Here is a 15654-nt window from a genome sequence, read left to right as displayed (position 1 = left end):
ATGAACCTGATCTCCTTCTACGACAAGGTGACATGCTCAGTGGACAAAGGAAAAGCTGTGGATGTGGTCTACCTAGACTTCAGTAAGGCTTTTGACACCGTTTCCCACAGCATTCTCCTGAAGAGGGAGATCAGGGCTTGGACAGGTGTATGCTTCATTGGGTTAAAAACTGGCTGAATGGCCGGGCACAAAGAGTCATGGTGAATGAGTTAAATCCAACTGGAGGCCGGTCACTAGTGATGTTCGCAAGGGCTCATTACTGGGGCCAGTTCTCTTCAATATCTTTACCAATGATCTGGATGAGGGGATTGAGTGCACCCTCAGTAAGTTTGCAGACGACACCAAGTTAGGTGCATGTGTCGATCTGCTCAAGGGTAGGAGGGCTCTGCAGAAGGATCTGTATAGGCTGGACCCATTGGCTGAGGCCAACTGTATGAAGTTCAACAAGGCTAAATGCTGGGTCCTGCACTTGGGGCACAACAACCTCATACAACGTTACAGGCTGGGGAAAAAGTATCTGGAAAGCTGCCCAGCAGAAAGTAACCTGGACGTACTGGTCAATTTCCGCCTGAATATGAGTCAGCAGTGTGCTTAGGTGGCCAAGAAGGCCAAGAGCATCCTGGTTTGTATCAGAAATAGAGTGTTCAGCAGGACTAGGCTGGATATTAGGATAAATTTATTTACTGAAAGTATTGTGTGGCATTGGAATACGCTGTCCAGGGAAATGGTTGAATCACTGTCCATGGAGGTCTTCAGGAGACATGTAGATGTAGAACTTAGTAGCATGACTTAGTGGTGGACTTGTTACTATTAGGTTAATGATGATTCAACAGTCGAAGAGAGTGATAGGGCAGGAATTATATGCAATTCAAAATAGTCTTTCTATATTGGTCAACAATTTGACCAGTTTGTAGGAAAGAGAAAATAAAAAACTCTTAAAAATGAAATAAGCCCTCACCCTGTCCCCTCACTCCCCACTCCCCATTTCCTGTTTTAATAAAAGGCTTCAGTAGACCTTGTCTGGCTGTTGACTTACAAAATGGTCACTTAGATAAATATGATGACTAGTTCTCTGTCAAATTGTGCGTATGGAAGAATGAATGGAAGAAACAGCAAAATACACCCTGAATTGTAGCCCCAGAGAAACCCACTTATATGACTGCATACAAAGCTAACACAACATACAAGCATAAAAGACAAAATGAAGTAATTCCAGAAAATCATGCTTGCTTTGAATTCTAATGGTTTACTTTTGCTTGATTCAAATAATCAACTGCAGCCCCTCCATGGTGGCCTCCAGACTGGCTAGCTTCCCAAGCAGTTCTTTGAAGGTGGGTCCAGACTCCCTTTGAACATGTGAGATTAATTCCTGGGTATATTTAGTAACACTTCTTTCAAGTAGTTCTCTGAGGAAGTGCCTGTTGGATAACATTGCCCAGTGTAAGATGGGGAAGGGGATAGAGATTAATTGGCTGCTTTTAATGTCACTGTATAGCTATGGGGCCCAAATTTGTAAAGGGGCAATTTTATCCTAAAGACTGTGCTATATACTGCCTGGTAACTTGATATACAGAAAAACCACAAAACACAGAGCTTGTCAAAAGGAATGCAGAGGGATGGTTTAGACTTCATTTTGCAATGTGCTGTCTGACACTGTTATTTTCCGTACTTCTCCTGAGCACATGTCCATCACATCTGTGGTGATGGCAATTGCACAGGCACCTGTAAGTCCAATTTCAACTGTAGAAATGGAATTGACAGAACTTCATCATGTAAACAGCTGCTGAAGGGCACTGTTGATGGAAATTGGTTCTGCCATTCCTCATACAACATGGCTCCTAATCACTGCTCTTCCAACAGGGACAGAAAGAAAAATAAACAAATAAACAAACAAAAACATTAAAAGGGAAACTGAAAAGGTCCATTCCCAAATTGTTTTGTGAGATGGTGTGTAATGCTATAAAAATGTTTATGTTCTGTGCCACTTCTCTGGCAAAGACTTGCATAACTCTCTTGTGGCTTCACCACTCATGAGCAAAGTACTCATCCCAAATGCATGGATATAAAAACTTTATAGTACACCATAGTTTGTAAGGCACTATAAAGACTTTATGGCCATGCATTTGGGACGGCCACATTACATCATCACATATTTTCCCCATAAAGATTTTGGCTTACCGCTGTTGTAAGCCAACTAACCTTTACAGATAGTTCCTGGAATAGTTAAAGGGTCCCTGCCTTTTTTTTTTTTTTTTTTTTGTCAGCAGAAGTTTAATGTACTCCTTTTGTTTCATTAAGCCCCAGAGTTAGGCTGCAGGGGAAGTGGAATAGTGCAGTCAATACACGACTGGATTTGCTTTCAAGTTATATCAATCACATTGTCTCACTCCATTATTAAACATTTATGCTGTGGTAATGTTTGCACAGTACGGCTGATATACAAGCCCAGGCGCAGCAGTAATGTGCATGGAGTGTGTATCATGGGATCTCGTTTGTATGCTCTCACCCCATGGGGAATCTATATCTGTAAGAGATTTCATTGTGCTAAGCATCAATATATACTAAAAAAGATGACTCCTTTCTCAATCTTTGTTTATGCTCAGTTCTTTTTTTAGGTAGTTTTCAGCCAGATGAGTTAGCTATTCTGTCCTGCTGTGACTCTGTGAGCTCTCACACATGAGGAAAAACCCAGGAACATGCAACCTGGAGTAAAGAAGAAATGAAGGAGCCCTCCATTCATGAGCATAATGAATTTACTTTTTGTTATAACACTGCACACTCTGACCATGTTTCACCATCCATAGAAGAGGAATATCACTGTTGAGTCATTGGAAATATTTAGTCAAGACAAGTAACAAAAGGGCTTTTTAGTATGTTGAATGCGGGGTGCATATACAATTTTAAGATCAAACATGGCTTTTGGACAGCAAGGCAGTGTAAAATATAAGGAAAGGTTAAGGATTATACAAAGAAATGTGCCTAATTGGATAAGCATGGTATACCTAAAAGTTTTCAGAGTGTCTGAAGCACTTTGAAAAATATGAACTTGGTGTGCTGAACATGACAAATTTTAAATCGGCAGCTTGAGTTAAAATATGATACTTTGAAATATTAGCACTTTAAAAAAAATCACTGTGTTTAAGCTTTAAATGATTTGAAAAGTAAACTAGGTTCAGTATTTTTTAAAGTAAATGATACAGTTCTCGAATAAGGATAGCTATAATGATGAAATAAAGAGGAGGGCCCAGAACATTTAAAACAAAACTGATGAAAAAACTGTTTCCAGATTCAAGGTAGGCTGTACTTTTTTTTTTTCCTTTCTTAAGGCATTTTTTTTTCCTTTCTTAAATCTGCTCTCACAGACACAAAGAACATCACTTATTGGCTTGTCTCTGGCCAGCAGTGGGTCCTTTTGGAGCCTGCCGAAATTGGCTCTTATCTAACATGGTGCAGCTTCTGTATTCTTCTCACAAAAGCCACCCCTCTAGCCCCCTGCTACCAAAACCTTGCCACGTAAACCCACTACAGTGCCAGATTAACCCAAAGTTGTAATTTTATGCTTCATAATCATCAGTATGCAAAGAATGGAAAATAATGTCACTCATTGTCACCCGTTCATTTGTTGTGATCTGTTTCTGACAGCAGGCAGAATCTAAATTTCTGCCATACGTTTTCAGCAGCTGAATGAATGGAAAAACTTTGACACTGCAGTGCTAAGTTAGATATGGAAATGGTGTCAGTCTAGTCCACCAGGCAGAATGCAGACTGCAATGTATTTGTGCATGAGATAGTAAATGAACATTACTTTCTTATGAAGACTACATCCAGTCATCAAGTAAGTAACATTTGGTTGAACAAATTATAGAAGAAAAAATTTGAGACTTAACTGCTTGCAGACAGGAGATTTGCAAACTTCCACAGAATTAATAAAATGGATGAAAAAGTCATTATTTGCTCTACATCTAGTGCTGTCTGGTGCTGAGGACTTTCTCTATTTGACTTTGGGTCTTAATGAGTAGCCCCTCTGTATGGTTTATTTATGCTTTCAAGCTACTGGTTATATGTCTAGTAATGGTGAAAAATGTCTTCCAGGTGCAGCATAATGTAAATGTGAAAGACAAAGCTCTGAGGGACAGAACTGAGTTTTGCAGCTGACAGCTGCACATGTGATGTCTCCTGCTGGAGTAGTTTAATACAGCCCACAATCAATTAATTACATTTATAGTTTGTAGAGAGCACTGCAAAAGCTGTCAGGTGCAGTAAAGAAAGTAGTTTTGGAAAGACATAGATGGAAATGTATATATTCCCTTCTTGAAATAGCTGCTACCTATATCTGCAGCATCTTAGATTATGAGAATGAAAATAAATTTACATGACCTCATGTGCTATTTTACATCTTCCTTCCCTTGGTATTTATGTTGGTCCAAACTGAAAATAATTTGAGTGCAGTTCTTCTCTGAACAATGTCTGGATGTAAAGAGCATTTTAAAAGTTTACTGCTTGTGTCAGTGAATTTCAGATCAAATCTGATCCATTTTACACAGAAAATTTAAAGACCACATAATCTGATGTAGGTTTATATTATTTATTTTGAGATGGACATATCATTATGTGTCACTGTAAGTGAAAGATGCTGAATCCTGAGCCATGAAAGGAAACAGTCCTATATGGAGCAATACACTTCCTTTCCACACTACCTTTTTTCTTTTTTTTTTTTTTTTTAAATAACGGATTTCACAGACAAAATGACCTGATCATTCTACTTTTTTTTTTCTTTGCTAACCGTATTGGCCCTGCTGAAAGGAAGAAGACCATAGAGCACTAGTTCTAATGTGTTAAAAGAGCTTTAAATCAGTGCAAACAACGCCCAATTTGGAGGTTTTGCAAGCATCCAGCTGAGCAACTAAATCCCTGAACACTTACACCTCGTTTTAAAACAATTTCCAGCTATACAGCTCAGTCTAACAGTAAATGTTCTCTCTCAAATCATTCAAATGTCAACCTATATGTAACATTTATGGGTCTGAGATTCACTCTAGGACTTACCTATACACCAAAACCAACCCCAGGATGCTACGTTTCCAGTATTGGCTGATTTGTGTGCTGGGAGTACAGGGATGCAGCAATTCCTCGTTGCAGAGGGATCTGGGATTTCTCCATTTGAACTCCAGCAAGGCAGAAAGCAGGGTATGCCAGGGGCTGGCTCAAGCAGCTGATTTGGGTATTGGTTGCTTTGTCAACAATTGTTTTGGCCAAACTGTCTGCAGAAGAGATCTGGCCTTGAACAGCTATTGTGGAATTGCTTCTTTCAATTAGCTCTCCAAAGGGATGCTTCATCTCACACTGAGAGCCCATTTGTATGGTTTTAGAGCAGTCTAAACTGTCACTCCCCCAATGCTCACAGTGTAGGAAAAGCCCAGAAGTAGCCTAGAGAAGCTGTTGTGCCTATAATTCAAACCCAAACTTATTTCACTCTAACTTTGAACCTTGACAGTTTTTCAGCTTAATCGGACAGAAGACAGGACAAGGTAAATCCACTGTTGAAGTGTTTATGCAGTTCTTATTGATTTAGAAGGCTCCATATGAAATACAGTTTAAATCAGTACCAAAACAATAAATACATAAATAAATTAATAAATCTCTGCATCTGCAGACTCATCTGAATCTCTGGTTTGTACTGACCTGTGGTCAGTCTTCAGACTTCTTGTGGGCTGCAGGGTCTAAGTCCTCCTGGTTTAAACCAGTCTAGCACTTTCCTCATTCCTATTCTGTGATTTCTCCATTCACGATCTTTGCTGTACCATAGGTTCTACTTCTGTTTTTTAAGGTATTAGCCTTGCTGCTCAGTTATAGTCAGTGAAATACCAACATTTTTCATCCACCCTGAGCTAAGGCAAACAGGAATGAAAAAAATGCCCACTAGCAGCTAGTTGTAATTTCCCATTCACAGTGCACTGCAATGCTGCATTTCTGCCACTGTGCAGCATTATGGTGAGACTCTAAATTAAACTAATTAATGTGATTTAGGGTGATGTCTGCTTAGCAAGCAGCAGTCACAGTTTGCTTCTCTCATCAAGCTTCAGAAATCTTCCTTCCAAGTAAGTCTCTGCTGCACTGCGCTGGAGAACTGAGGGCTCTTCTCTTTGGTCTTTGTAGCTGTGATTTGGCAAGAGGAAGGCAGTTCTTTGTTTTTAGTGTGTCTGATGTAAACCTTCCTTAAGAATCTGGGAGGCCCTGGGCACAAAAGCAGTATGTGAGCAAAGACCCACTCTTAGTTCTTTCTGGTTGCCAGGTCCCCATAAAAGCTTGTTTCTTGGGAATAATAGTCTAATAAATTAGATGGGCAAATTCACTTTCTTGAGAGCTATTGAACTGAGAGGGCTGCAGGTACACATTTTATTTGCACTTGTTTAGCTGTGTACCCTGCCACCCTCAGCACCCAACCCCCAAAGTATTTTGGAAGAACTAGGAGCTAAAAGTTCCTGTTCAGTTTTCTCTCTTCCCCACAAATGAAAGCTGTTTCCACTAACAGTTGTTTCCTTGACCCAACTCTATTTATAACAATTTCTCCTTCTGATTCTTCCTTGAAACTTTTTGTTAACTTTCTTGGGATGCTTTAGAGAGCCTTGGAGACTCTTTTTGTTTAACCTTTTCACATCCTCTCCATTTTTGTTATCCTTTAGTTAGCTTCCATGAGAGTTCATTTCATTTATATCTGCAGTTAGGGTTATACAACAAAAATGTTTTGGGAAGTCACAAGGCAATGCTAAGCACTAGGTTTTTCTGCTTTGTGTAACCTGTCTTCCTTGTCTATGTCCTGTTTTGAAGATCTGCAGGATGAAGAACTAGCCTGTCTGCGAAGCGCTGTGCTCACCAGTGCTTCCCAATAAACAGTACCAGCCTGATTAATCCATTTGGTTTTGTGAAGTTCTTGCATTAAGTAGAAATGTATTATACTTGAATAGTTGAGCATACTGCAAATGAGTCTTTCCATTGGAAACTGCTCTGAGCTTACTACACAGGTGACAAACCAAGAAACTGCTTTCTGTAACCATTAAAGAATGGAAATGAATGCAAGAACAGCCTTAGTTTGAGCAGCAAGCCAAAAGGAAGTGTATAAGAATGGAGAGCAAGCAAAACCTGATAATTCCCTAGATTACACTCAGACAGGTTCCAGGTCACAAACTTATTGAGCCACTTTGTGTCTTTGGTATTTTCTTCTTTGTCCAATCCTTCTTTGAACCAACACGAACTATTTGCTTTTGTGATTCTGCTGTGAGGAGTTTACAGCTTTCCTCCTCTTTCATGGGGAGTATGTCTGACATGCTCACTTTTAACCTGCTACTGGCTAGTTTCAGCTGATGACCTCTAAATATTTATTCCTTGTTCACTTTTTCACAGTTTCATAGATCTCTGTTGCAATCCTTCCTCAACTGGACTCTGGAAATAAGACCAGTAATTTCACTTGTTCTTTATAAGGGGAGCCATTGTGAAACTGTCTTTGGGCAACTTCTGTAATTGACTTCATTGCTGTTTTCCTTCTCTGGTATCATTTCCCAACTCCTCTTTGTTTTGGGAGGGAAGCAAGACCAGCAGTTTTCCATAAGACATGTAACAGTGATGTAACCGTGTTTTGCTTTGGTTGTTTATTACTTTTCTCATAATTCTGCCTAACCACCCTTTCCATGAATAAACTCTTCCTAATATCCTAATAGCATGTGAGATTAAGGCAGGAGAATATGTGGAAGAGTAGAATATAGGTACAAGAGTCAGAATAAGAGAAGTGTGATGCTATGAATATGGATGTGCCATAGGAGCATGGAGAATATGGCAGTGCAATACTCTGGAGGTTTGGATGGCTTCTACTTTACTAGAAGAAAATGTAGCACTGGTTTTGTGTTGTTTTTCTGTCTTATTAAATCCTGTCTGTTCATATTCCTTCACTCTGTGACTCAATGTGAGACACGAGGGTGTCTCAGTGCCAGTAGATGGGAACTACTGCCATATAATGTTGAGGTTCTGTGACTAGCACACGTGAATGCATTCAGGCACATTTTTAGGCTCTGGTAGTTAAGTCTAATGAAGAACTGTGTGCACCTAGGGAGTTAATGGCATCCCAGTTTGTTGGACAATAGCTCCTATTAAACTAAACTAAAATAAGCTAATCTTAAAGCTGTGGCTGTATGGTTCAGCTTTCCAGTATGCCTGAGAATATCTCTGATCATAGCAGAGTGGCATTTGGCCCTGGAAACATGCACAATAAATCGAAGTTTGTGTTACTGACGTGGTAACAGCTTGACACTATACAGACTGACATGATTTGTTGGTAAGTTCTCAGAAGGAGCTGCTGCAGACATTGTGCTCAGACCTTCTTATTAACCTGTGTCTCTCGGTGACATGATACACAGTAAGCAGTTACAGCGTCTCTTCTTGGCGCCTCTGATACCATGCTGTCTTTCCATCTCAGTCCACTGTGCTGTGGTTTGGGAGTGCATGCAGATGAAATGAAATCTGTAGTGCTGTGGTGGTTCTTCAAGCACAACAGTATACATTTAGAGCAGCGAGTCTGAACAAAAGGGGGAACATGGTGATGGGGCATGTGTCTGGCTTGTGTGCAGTGCTGCAGACATGCCTGCTTCCACATAACTATACAGATAAAAATGTTAAATCATTTGGTTTTAAAATGCCTTAGACTGCCTTAAACTGTCAGAGGAAGAAACAGTTACAGCTACCAGGAGAGTCTAATATTCTCATGTCTAGCCCACTAGTGACTAGTGGCAAAAGAAAAATGATAAAATTGTGATTATATATTAAAAAGAATAAAACTGGCCACCTGTGGGTGCCATCTGGTGGCGAATACTCTGATCCTGATCCAACGTTGCTTTTGCATGTGTGCTTAGCTCTAAAGCACGAACATCCCTCTGAAGTGTATAAGTGCATTGCTATATCGCGCATGACCTGGTAGGCGTGTTGGAAGAATGAATCCTACTGCAGGTCCTCCCATGGAAATTCTCTGTATATTTGTTCTTCAAATGAACTAAGGCTTGTAATAACCCTGAGGAGGATAAAGAACTCCTTGCTCATGGAAAACAGGTGAACGAGGCAAGGAGCCCCATCGTAAACTCCCAGGGCACACAGAAAGGCATGGAAATGCTGGGAATACGGCTCAACTGTTTTTATTCTGGTACCTTTGCCACGGGTGTGTCTCTCTGTTCTTGTGAAAACTAAAAAAAAGATTTGAATGTGTTTGGGTTGTAATTACACAGATGTTTGCAGAGGGGCTATGCTCTGAGTTGCATTAGCACAGTTCTGTGCCTGAGCTCCTGTATCCTTCTGCAGCCCGTGAACTCAGGCACTCCTAGTTTCAGTCACTGGTAGTGGAGCTCTGGGCTCTCTGCACCTGCCTGTGGAGATCTGAAAGTCTAAACAAATACCTAAATGCCTACAGCTGGTCCTCTCTCAGTTGTGCTCAGTTCCTAAAGGACAGAGCAGGTGGGGGATGCTGCTCATGGAGAGGACAAGACACTTTTATTAGCTGCTTAAGATAGCTTGCTGACTTTGCCTGCTGTTCCCATACCATCCCTTCTGCTGGGAAACGTTAGGGACAGCAGCTTCTGGCAGAGGGACGGGCACCCAGAGGCTGGGGGAGGAGGGAAGAGCAGGGACCACGTCCCCAGTGCCACCACAGAGGCTTTACAGCAAGGCATGAATCTACTTACCATGCATAAACCAGGCAGAAAATGATGCAATCACATTAAAGCTGAGGAAAAGGCTCAGAATTTCCTTTTTTATCCACCAATAAAACAGTTTTATCTTAATTTCAGTCTTACATATATGAGTTTAGTATTCAAGTGAACAGTTCTGATGACCTATATTATCTTGGTGCTGTTCAAAATCCTGTAAACCAGAAAGTACTAGATATCGTTCTCCCACAGAAAGCACAGTGGGGAATAAGCAAATAAAGTTTGAAACAGATAAAGATCCAAGTATTGATCTCTGCTTGTGTTGCCTAATAGAGCGTAACGCTAAAGAATATTGTAGTCGTTGATGGAGAAGAAATCGAAATAATCTGGCTATCACTTTACGTGTCTCAGTATCAGAAAGGTCATGTAGGCTAAAGAGTGCCAAGGATTTACCCAAAGTAACAACAGATTTTCATGAGACATATAGATTTGCAACAGCCCCCAGGAACAAGTTACGAGAAACACTTCAATCCTCTTGGCAGAGACTTCAAAGGAGCGAGCATGGCTGTGGTTTTGTGGTGAACTCGAGGCAGCTCCCTAGGCCTCTCTGCACACCTGAGGTGCGTTATGTCTCAGCTGCATATGCACCCACTGAATGACTGCACTGAAGGCAATACCAGGATTTTGCCCCGATTTTGCCCGAGATTTTCTGCCCAAAGAAGCTGTGGATGCCTCATCCTTGGAGGTGTTCAAGGCCAGGCTGGATGGGGCTTTGGGCAACCTGGTCTGGTGGGAGGTGTCCCTGTCCAAGGCAGGGGGGCTGGAACTGGGTGGTCTTTAAGGTCTTTTCCAACTCAAACCATTCTATGATCCTATGATTCTATGATTTTTATGTTCATTCTTAGTGTGACACTAGTACAGAAGACCACATGTAACAGGCAGCATTTTTCTAATGTGTTCATTTCACTGTCTTTTCAAAAGTTTATTTGAAATTGTTCAGGAAGACCACCTTCATTATGCAATTAATTCATGGTAGTCCCTGAAGTTGTAGCTGTATTTGAAAAATAAGAGTGGAAATGACACTTTCTGACTCAGCAGTGATGGTTATTGCTCTAACAGATAAAGGGGTTTTATTACAGCTTTACTTCTGCTCAAATCACAGAACCTGTAGTTATAGGAAGGCAAAATGGATTCCATCTGGCTCATACATTAACAACAATTGTTAACGGAGCTTCAGTTACAAGGACAAATTGCCAAGGCAGAAATGAAGACCTTGAGGACGAATGCAGTTTCACACCTGTAATTTAGAGTGCAGTTTGGCTCACAAAATCTTTGCAATGTGCAATAAAACGGAGCCTTGCCTGACTTTCAGACCAACTTTCAGTTGAAGTTTTCAGAGCTAGCAGCTAGGAGAAAAAACATTTTGTACTTGTAAACTGAGAAAATTCTTATCTGAAAGCCCTCTGGACACTTTGACTACACAGGAGCACGATGCAGTTACTTTTCAGTGGGCACAAACATCACCCTCATGGTTTGCATTATTCATGCAAACAAGATGCTGTAAATGCTGACTCCTCCAGAGCCTCTTAGAGAGAAGGCTTCAGTTATGCCTTGGAAACCCTGCAGGCTCTCCTCTTGGGTTTGATTTGCAAGGAAATACTAAGCGGCTGCCTCAGCGTTTTGATGAGTGAAGACGTATTCCTACAGGCACTGGTAGGAGCCTTGTTGAAGGCTAAGGAAATCTGCGTGGGCATGGAGTACTACTACCTAATTGTACTAGAACAGCATTTCAGGACCTAAAAATATGTTTAACCTTATGGCCACAGAAGCTGCCTGCAGAACAGTCATGAGTGCCTTCCTAGCTCGAGAGGCTTGTGAGAAAAGCTCATGGGTTTTATGAACTGAAATCTTTAACAAATGCAGCAGGTTGAAGGTGTATGTGGTCAGTATGCTACAAGCTGACCATACTGAATTTCTGTAACTTTATTAATTTGCATTCACTTAGAGCACTGGAGAGACATGCCCATTCTGAAAACTGTGTTTTCTGAGTTGTCTGTGGTGACATGGCAGGTGGGGAAGGAACTGGATCAAACAGGCAAAGGTTAAGGGGGATCAAGTGGGAATGTGGGAATAAATTCCAAAAACAAATCTCAGGCAAAGGTATTTATTGGGAAAATCCTTCTTTCCTGCCTTTTCACTTCTTATTTATTCATTTTTCTGTGCCAATACCATCCTCACTATAACCCTGTCACTTCCTGCAGACCTTAGCAGTCCTATTACCCTGAAACATCTTCATATCAAGAACTGTGCTTGTGGTACCTCCCTCTTAGTGTTCTGGATAGGAGAAAGTATTGGGCCTTAAAGATGAAGTGATTACTGAAAAATTATTAGTGATACTGCCTTACCAGGGCCCTCAGGAAACACTTTACTGAAAACTTAACTATAATTTCTGCTCATACCCCATTGTTTTACCATGTTTTAAGTAGGAGTATATTAATATTTCCTTGCTTCTGGCCCTATAGGGGCCTATTGCTCCAGTGGCCTTCTTCTCGCTTCTCCCAGATGCAAAAAAAATGCAGTCTATTTTTTTCCTAACTGATATTGAAACATAGTTTATGGAATAACCAACTTTTAAATTGTATTTCATACACCATTGACTAGGAATTCTCATGGCTTCATTGCAATCCAGATCTCTTTTATTAAAAGGCATTCTTTCAGTCCCAGTGTGATATCCTTCTGTATTGTGAGTTATTATACACTAAATATGTGTGCTAATCCAAATGAAACTAACTTCCCTTGAGTATTTTTATAGCCTACAGTCAGTTGAATATGGGCAGAAGCTACAGAACCATGGAGCAATGTACCACTCTGTTTTGACTGACATAAATAATTTACTTATTCTGCTTCGGAACAGAAATATTTATCCTTAAAGAAGGGCTGGAAAGGATTGCTTTTAATGAAGCTGCATTTTTTTTTCAAGTTTCCAATTAAGAAAATAGTGATTGAATTTCGTGCACGTTAACTTACATTCTATGAAGTTATGGTATACTTTGTCCCTTACACAGTGCAGCAATATTTGGGTACCTAATCGAAACCTCTAAAATGTTATGGGAACTAAATTTGTGTTAATGAGGTGTTCATGAATGCAAGGAAGAACAATAGCCTGTCACTTCTTCATGAACTGATTTGACAATTTTGCTGTGCTTGGGGTATGAAACAAAAAGGCTTTAGAGATGTTGTCATTAGTAAGATTTATAGCAGCAAAGGCTACGGTGACATAGACCTGTTAGGATTACAATTAGATGTAAAAGATCATCTGAAAGAGTACAATTGCCGGCAGTTTATCTAATTAAATATTTGGGGGTGACATTTTCAGAGATACACTGGGGAAAAGAAATCCTGTCCTCCTGTGATATCATTTACATATGGTGCTAGTGGTCTTGATGTTGCTTCCGTAAATATACATAAATATACATATCCTTTTTTTTTCTTCTTTTTTCCTCAGTAACATATAATTTCATATGTTTTTTTCCTCTTTAGCCTGCAAATAAAATGACTGTGTATGTGTTAAGTGTGTGAGATTTAGTTTATGCTGTTACTCACATTTCAAGATGTTTTAGTATCATGCTTGCCTAGAGTCCTTGATAAAAGAAGAGGGTTCTTATTCAAAAAAGTATTTTTAGAGTAGTTCTGCAGAGTGTTTCTTATCTTGCTTTTGTTCATAAAGGATGCTCTACGACCAAAATGATGTATTCTAGCATGCTGAGTGACAGTTCACTTCCCTGAGAGCTTTTCAGAAAGGAAACACATTTTACATCCAAAATGTAGCCTAGTCTGGGGGTCTAATCTAATTGTTGCTGAATATTAAATATTGAAACAGTTATTGTAGTCCTAGAAGATTACTTGCTTCTGTGAGTAAACAACTAAAATAACTAAGTTCATGTTAGAAAAAATCGCCTTTTTTTTTTTGTGTGTGTGCTGCAGGTGTTGTGGTTTAACACAAACCAAGGACACAAAACCCAGCACAGTAGGGCATGGACTAATCACTTGTGGGAAAAAAATATGAGCCATATTGATTCATAATTAGTTTTACTTTGGGAAGTTTATTTATTTATTTATTTTTCCTTGGAAACAGCAATGGCCAATGCTGGAAGCAACAGTTTAGTTGTGGTGTGTTTATGTTTTTATATGAACCCTATTTAAGAGGACACATTTATTATGATGGTGTTGCATGAAGGCAGTCTTTGTGTCCTCTTGGTTAGGGAATGCATACTCTTCACTGCATATGAAAGCCATGGATTTACAAATATTGTTTTTGAAATAGCCTTCCTAGTAGACGGTTATAAGGATTTATGTTTATTTTAGATTAAAATAGAAAAAGATAAAAAAAAAAATCGGCATTCTCTACCAAAACCCAAATACTGTGTAGTAAATGACTGGAAATAATACTAGACCATATTCTAATTCAGTTTTTAATGTAGTGATTAAATTTATTTATTTATTTATTTATTTATTTTTTTACTGTTACATTGCCATTACCTTCTCTGGTAGAGAAGGGTTAAGCAGGTAATGAAGATATTTCTAAGTGAAGTACTGCAGCCTGTGTTAAACAGGACACCAGACTCTATTTCCATTTATAAAATATGAGAGTGTCAAATTTTAATTTAAATTCCACTCAGAACTGGGAAAATGAAGACATGAAGGTCTTTTTTCTCACCTAGCAATAAAACTTTGGAGGCATCATCTATATCCTTTAGTCAAAGCGCTGCATAAGAGTGTGTAAAAGACTGCCTCCCTTGAGGGGATAGATTACCTATAATGAAGAAGCCTCTTGAGGCATCTACCAGGAGTTTTAGTCTTTGAGAGCTTAAAGTTATCTTAGAAGATGAATGCAAATATGATAAACTGTCATTTATCTCCTCTAAGATGCTCTGTAATTCCTCCAATCTTTTCTTCAGACTTTTTTTTCTCCTTATTTTTTTTTCCCCCAAAAAGTTATGCCAATATCTTTTGATTCCTTGTGTGGATGCTCACGCTTTTTTATAAGATTATTCTCTCTCTCTCTCTGTTTCATTTAAACCACTTTCCAAGTTGTATTAGTTGTGAATAAAATAAATTGGTTCTATTTTGAAAAACTGTCTATAAGGTGTCATACTGCTATAACTGCTTGGCTCAAATTCACCTCTTAGTTCTTCTGGTTTATGAACAAGCTTGCCAAAATAAGAAAAATTTTTGGAAAATACTGGAAACTTTTGGCTGCTGGGAAATCTTTAAATCATATAGCATCATATTTCAGAATTAAACTGTAACTCTGTGGATGCCACAGACAATGAGGGTATGTTTTTTTTCCTCCTCTGTCATTAGCCATTTAAATGTTGGCAGACACTTTTTTAATATTCATTGTGCAGAGGTTGGGTGTGTCTTTAAGGTTGTCTTGAGCTTTTCTTTGTAGACAGTGGAGAAAGACTGGCACTTTTAAAGGGATATTTATCCCACTTATTTTCTGATAAATTGAAATACCCTTGGGAACAGACCACCTCGACCCTTTCTAAATTGTAGAGGGACTATTAGTGTCAACCAGAAACCCACATTTTAGATTGCAAAAGCTAGCTGAGGGGAATCTCATCCACACAGTCTATGTACTTCCTAAGGCATTCAGTAGGCATGCTGACTAGGAAGACTTATTTAGCCCAGGGTTAAGACTGCTTCAAGGCAGCAATTTTAAACCAGGGTTTTGGACTGACAAAAAGCAAAGTGAAAGCAGTTAAAATCATTCTGTTTAGGTATAACCTATTTTCAGTAGAAATATATGAGAATTACAGGCAACATAAATTAATGCGGATCCCAGTGTTTCATCTCAATATCTAACTTAGACATCTTGCTTTTATGCCCTGTGCAGTAATGTCTGTTTGAAAAAACTTTATATTGTGTGCAAGTACCTTTTTTGACAGTGACTGTAGAGAGTGACCAC

At 39.5% G+C, this 15654-nt stretch overlaps 1 long non-coding RNA gene across 1 annotated transcript in view; it reads left to right on the top strand.

Annotated features, from left to right (window-relative positions):
• Nucleotides 1-348: 348 nt before the first annotated feature.
• LOC308193556 overlaps nucleotides 349-15654 on the top strand; it is a 60430-nt gene continuing 45124 nt past the window's right edge. The window contains exon 1 of the long non-coding RNA XR_013949738.1: nucleotides 349-6098. This is a non-coding gene — a long non-coding RNA (uncharacterized lncRNA). The remainder of the gene's footprint in view (nucleotides 6099-15654) is intronic.

This window comes from Anser brachyrhynchus (assembly GCF_964034855.1).
Source record: "Anser brachyrhynchus genome assembly, chromosome: 3".
NCBI lineage: Eukaryota > Metazoa > Chordata > Aves > Anseriformes > Anatidae > Anser > Anser brachyrhynchus.
The sequence above is the reverse complement of the archived record's forward strand: the minus strand, read 5'-3'. Positions and strand labels throughout refer to the sequence as shown.